Raw genomic sequence first — 6,948 nt, 5'->3', positions numbered from 1 at the left:
TCCCCTTCTTACCAAACCACATTACTCCCTTCATGAGAGATACCTTGAGGAAAACCTTATCCCCAACCTCAAACTCCAAGTCTCTATACCTAATATCTGTATAACACTTTTGGAGAATTTTCAAAGCCTTAAGCCTATCCCAAATCACCTTCACCTTGTCCATAGTTTGGTAAACCAAGTCGGGACCAAACATATTTGCCTCCCCAAGCTCAAACCAACCAATAGGATATCTACAGCTCCTACTATACAATGCCTTAAAAGGGGCCATAACAATACAAGAATGATAGCTATTCTTGTAAGCAAACTCCACTAAAGGTAGATGCTCAACCCAATTGCCACCATAATCAATCACATAAGCCTGAAGCATACCCTTCAATGTCTAAATATTTCTCTCTGCTTATCTATTTGTTTGCAGATGAAAAGCAGTATTCAGGCTCACTTTAGTATGCAATCTCTTCTTAAAAGATTGCCAGAAGTGAGATGTAAACTATGTGCCATGATAAAAAATAATCAAAATAGGCACCCCATGCAACTTCACAATATCCTAAAGATATAGCTTCGTATAATCCTCCACCGAGAAAAATGGGCAGACTTAGTCATCCTATCCACGATGACCCAAACTGAATCATATTGATTTTGATAGCGAGGAAGATCGATAATAAAGTCCATATTGATCACTTCCCATTTTTACTCGGGCAAATGAATTTCTTGATACAACCCTCCCGGCCTTATATGCTTAACCTTAACCTATTGACAGACCATGCACTTGGTCACAAAATCATCCACATATCTCTTCTTGCCGTACCACCAATAGATCTCTTTGAGATCATGATACATCTTAGTTAAGTTGGGATGAATAACATACATGATTCATGTGCCTCAACCTAAATCCTTTATCGCAATCTATCAATATCAGGAACATACAACCTCTCTTGGTACCGTAAAGTACCATCACCACCAATCTCAAACACCACTACCTTTTTCCCACCAATGTCAGTCTTGATTTAATCAAGATAGGATCTAGCACTTGCTACTCCTTAACCTCCACACCAAGAGATGATCAAACCACTTCTTGCACCATCACACCACCATCCTTGGGGTCCAAAAGGCAAATTCCAACATTAGAAAGGTAAATATCCTTCACCAATTCCCACTTTCCTTCCTCCACATGAGCAAAACTCCCTATGGATAACCTGGTAAGAGCATCAGCAACCACATTAACCTTACTTGGGTGATAGTGAAAACTCATATCGTAGTCCTTGAGAAGTTCAAACCATCTCTTCTACCTAAGATTAAGCTTTTTTTGAGTGAACACATGTTGTAGACTCTTATGATCAGAAATCATATCCACGTGCAAACCATACCAATAATGCCACCTTATTTTTAAAGCAATCATAACCTCCAATAACTCTAAATCTTGAGTAAGATAATTCCTCTTATGTACTTTCAAAAATCTAGAAGCATAGACAATTACCTTCCCATACTGCATTAACACATAACCGAGCTCTACCCAAGATGCGTCATAATAAACCACGAACCCATCATTTCCTTTCGGCAAATTCAGAATTAGAGCCAAAGTTAGCTTATCTTTCAACTTCTCAAAACTTCCCTCACAATTATCCAACCAAAAAAACTTAACCTTCTTTTGAGTTAACTTAGTCAAAGGAGCAACTATCGATGAAAAGCTTTCCAAAAACCACTTATAATACTCGGGCAATCCCAATAAGCTCTGAATGTCAAATGAAGTAGTGGGTCTAGGCCACCTTTTCATCATAATAACCTTTTGCCGATCCACCATGATCCCCTCATAGAAATAATATTACCAAAGAAAGTTACATCTTTCAACGAAAACTCACACACGGAGAACTTGGCATACAATTGTTGTTCCTTTAAGGTCTGCAACACCATATAGAGGTGATTAACATAATCCACCTTACTCTTTGAATAAACTAAAATGTCATCAATAAACATAATAATGAAGAGATCTAAATACTGATGATAAACCCTATCCATTAGATCCATAAATGCCTCCAGAGCATTAGTCAACCCAAATAACATTACTAAAAACTCAAAGTGCCTATACCGAGTATGAAAAGTTGTCTTAGGGATATCTACCTCCCTAATATTTAGGTGATGGCACCCAGACCGAAGATCTATCTTAGAAAAGAGCTTGGCACCTTGCGACTAGTCAAATAGATCATCTATTGGAAAAGGATACTTGTTCTTAACTTTTACCTTATTCAACTGCCTGCAGTCAATGCACATCTGAAGGGAACTATCCTTCTTATACACAAACAACATTGGTGCACCCCATGGAGATACACTAGGCCGAATAAGCCACTTATCCAGAAGATCCTTAAGTTGCTCCTTGAGTTCCCTCAACTCAGCCGGAGCCATCCTATATGAAGGAATAAAAATTGGATGAGTGTCCAAAACTAGATAGATACAAAACTCGATTTCCCTATACGAAGGAACACCAGGAAAATCATCTGGAAAGACCTCTGGAAACTCTTTAACCAGTGGAACTAACTGAAAAGAAGGACTTTTTGAGTTAAAATCTTTAACCCAGACCATGTGATAAAGAAAACCTTTAGAGATTAACATCTAAGCTCTAAGATAAGAAATAAACCTTCCCTAGTAACTAGCAAACCACCCTCTCTCTCTATAATCGGCTCACCAGGGAACCTAAAGACAACCATATGGGTCTAACAATCCAAGGACACATAATAAAAGTGTAAATAATTCATACCCAGAATGACATCAAAATCCATCATACCCAACTCAAACAGATCCACCAAGCTCTATTAGCCACCAACAGATAACCCCTCTCTATAGACTCTCTTAGTAATAACTGAGTCACCTACTGGAGTAGAAACAAAAAAAGGATTCAAAATAACTTTTGGATCAAGACCAATAGATATAACCACATAAAGAGTCACATAAAAGAGAGTGGACCCCAGATTAAGTAAACAATATACACCACGAGAGAAGCTATAATGTACCAGTAACTACATCAGGTGATGCCATGAATTTTTGTAAGGATGCCAAAGACACAAACTATTCCCACTAACATTAGAACCAAGAGCAGTAACAGAAGTAGATGTACCACCACCAAGGGTAGGAGCAGAAGATAAAGCCATAGAAATCCTATTCTCCCCCGTATCAACCATATTAACTGGACATTCCCTGAGCTGATGGCTTGTCTGGCTATAATTAAAGCATTTGTCCCTTCCTTTATTGCAATAAACCTAATGAGGACAACTACAGAATCAACAAGTAGGGCATGAATAAATTGATTGACCTACACTTGCCTGAAATTGGGCACCCTGTGCCCAAAAATTATCACTACCTTGATGACACTTTTCTCCCATCTAGTAAGGAGAACTAGAAGGATAGAAGTAAATAGAACTCTCACACTTCTTTTTATACCATTTTCCACCATCCTGACCACCCTGAGATAGAGAACCTCCCTGGTCAGAAAATCTATTTCTCAAACCCTATTTATCTCCAAAATCTGCATACTTCTTTCTTTTTATCCTCTACTTGGTGCATATAAATAGTCAAACAAGAGATGTCTATATCTTTAATCAAAAAAGCAGTCTTTCTCTCCAAAATCAAATCTCAATTTAACCCAAAAGCAAACTTCCTCATACTTTCTTGCATGTAGCTACTAAATAAAGAGCATACCTTGACAATTGGTAAAACTTTAAGGCATATTCCTTGATAGACATCCACCCTTGCTTGAGGTTCACAACCTCCTCCATCTTTGCTTCCCTCAACTCTTGGGGAAAGAAATGATCTAAGAAGGCCTTAGCAAAAATATCCCACAAGACTGATTCTTCTACATCATCTCTATCCCTATCCCACTCTTTATACTATTGATATACAACATCTTTGAGATGATAAGCTGCAAAGTTTACCCACTTAACATTGGTAGCCTGGATTACCCAAAATATATTTTCTATTTCATCCAAGAATCCTTGTGGATCATCCTCCGCCTTCACTCCAAAAAAAGTGGGAGGACCCATCTTCATAAATTGGCTAACCCTTGTAGTCTCAGCAGATAAAGCTCTAATCGCACCCCGCTCAGCATGAGCAACGACCATCTGAGCAATAACATAAATAGACTAATGGAATTTCATATTAGTCACTTTTCCCTTTAGGAGGACTAGTAGCAACTGATGGATCTCTATATCTATCAGTGATAGGACCATAATATAAAAGATGAACCCCAGAAGTAGGATGCATCCCTTCAGCATTACCCTCAAATAGGATAAAATAATTTCCTTATATTCCAGATCTATGAAGCATGATCTGAAAGGCGAACAAATAAGGGTTAGAGAAGATTTCAAGACTAAGACTCCAATCTTGAAAATAGAATACCAAAAAAGAGAAATATTCCTAAATTCCTTGTAGCCTCTCTCTAATGAGTGTGGCATGCTACACACTCCTAAAAGAGACTCTACTCGACACGACTTTATGGACTCCAAATTAACCATGAACCTAGTCTTTGATACCAACTTGACCTGACCCGACTTGGGGCCTTGTTGTAGTGGACATCCTAAGTTTGATTGGGATGGGACCGGAGACCACCCCTGTTACCTAGCCCAACCTCCAGCCACCAGCCCTTAGTTGGCTCAATTTTAATCATATAACAAGATAATATAATGGCTCACCTTAAGACTCTGGTATAGGATCACAACCATGACCGACCCAATTGATTCCAACCATCCCATACCAATGATCTAACCATACCAAACAAATACCAAAACAATGGCCATAAACCAGGACATAACCAAAGATGTTCCAAAATATAATATAATTAATCCCAAAATAAAATATGATGGAACAATGAGAAATCATGTCCAATGATGTCAGCCCACTAGATTTGTCCAATGCCAAGGTCGACTCAAATACCGATCCCACATATTCTAACCCATAACAGTACTACAGAGCCTCTAACCAAAAGAGTAAGAATATCCAGTGGGGACATTCCCCCAACCGTAGCCAAAACCAATATCCAAAATAAATACAAAGTGTTCAAAAATATCCATAATATGAAATGGAGCCTTCCAAAAGAATAGAAGATCACCACTCAATCCAAATACTGATCCCCAAGTAAATCACTATATAAGAGAAGTAAAATGACCGGTTCCTGCATGACGTGGGTATACAGCCGCCAGTAGATGGGTTAGCGAGTGAACGTTAGCATGATCTCAGTATAAGGATAAAATAATGCCATTTATAAAACCAAGTAAAACCATTCATATGCACACAAACCATATAAATATATATATATATATATATATATATATATATATATAATCATTCCAGAAAAGTGGACCAGGTTTAGCATGCATTTAAAACCTTTAACTAGGTTGTGTAGCTTTGCCATCCTAAATCACCTACGGGGCTATATGAGTTTAGCTCCCCATAATGAAAGGACCCCTATGCATGAAATCGCACGACTAAGAAAAAACCTAGGATAAATAGTACATCCCCCAAAATATAGTGTGACATCATGAACACGATCACTAAGACCAACCTCGTATCGAAAAATGTGAGTTTCCAGTCTTGGTCCCCTGGGACTGCCACCTTTTATGGCTTCGCTACAAATCCCATAATTAATGCCTAATGAAAACCATTAACAAAAAACCAATCAATCTATTTACCATTTATTAACCTAGGCCATTTAGTAGTGGTGTCATCATACCGACCATACTTGCAAGTACAATCCATAGCCAACCATATATAGGTTTTAAGAGAACTTCTAAGTGACCTTTTATTTACCATATTAAACCACTTGGGCGATTCAATGTACCCCACAAGAATAACCATTTCTCTATTTAACTTTCTAAACCCTTTAAACCATTCATAATTCCTTTACCAAGTTTTAAGACAAGCAAGAGTTCAATTAAAATTACTCAATGCCATAAAAACGTGCTTATAGGCATTTTGTCAAATACATTGGGGGCATAATATGGCCAAAACCAATTCCAATTACCATTAAACTATTCCCATGCAATTCAGTTATCTAAAACCACCATTAATGGACATAAAAAATAATTAAAATCATGGAAAACCATAACCAACCATTAAATATCAAAACTCCAATTCATATTTGAAAACCAAAATCATACTATCAATGAAATCATGAAAACATTGATAAGAACCATAATTATAGTTAGAATTAACAATGAGGGAAGAGAACATACCTTAATCCGAGATGATGATGGAAAGAGATAACCAAGACAAGCCCCAATGAATCCTCTAGTTCAAACCCTAGATTTCCTTTCCCAAAAGAGTTTGAGAGAATTATAGAATGTTTTAGATAAGTTTCTAAGTTTAAATGAATGGAATAATAGGGAAAATAGCCTCCCAAATAGGTTATAAGTTGTGGGACCTTATTAGAATAAGTGGGGAAATGTCTAGAATACCCCCACTTAAGTTGTACAAAATCCTGTCCCAGGTGTACGATTGACCCTCATGAGTCATACCCTCCAATATGATTGGTACCCTCCACTCATATCCTATCCTCAACCTTTATATCCAACCCTAATTAGAATATGAATGGAACATACCATCCATACCCCAACACATGACTCGTACCCATGAGTTGTATTGAGTCCAGAGACCAAAATTCTGAGAAATTTTCTAAGGGTCAAATCGCAGGGTGTTATACAAAGCAACCCAAACCTGGTGATATTATTATGAGAGCTTCTAATACAATAACAGTATCAAGTGAAATACAAAATAAATATAAGTACAAGTTGTCTATGAATACACTGTAGAGATCAGTTTAATCTATAAGAAGAAGAGTAGTAATACTCAAAAATTTAAGAAATCATCCTGACTATCTGATTCATAGCTACTTTGCATGATGGACACAATAATAAAGAGAACTCGTACTATGATCTAAAGGTTGTAGAAGTGTCGTATGAGTACCAA

General features: G+C 37.4%; 1 pseudogene; it reads right to left on the bottom strand.

The window, feature by feature from the left end:
- The window catches only part of LOC124896682, a 9,332-nt pseudogene extending 5,226 nt beyond the window's left edge, over positions 1-4,106 (bottom strand).
- Between the last annotated feature and the right edge of the window lie 2,842 nt (positions 4,107-6,948).

This window comes from Capsicum annuum, chromosome 3, assembly GCF_002878395.1.
Source record: "Capsicum annuum cultivar UCD-10X-F1 chromosome 3, UCD10Xv1.1, whole genome shotgun sequence".
Classification (NCBI taxonomy): Eukaryota; Viridiplantae; Streptophyta; class Magnoliopsida; order Solanales; family Solanaceae; genus Capsicum; species Capsicum annuum.
This window is presented reverse-complemented; position numbering and strand designations above follow the sequence as displayed.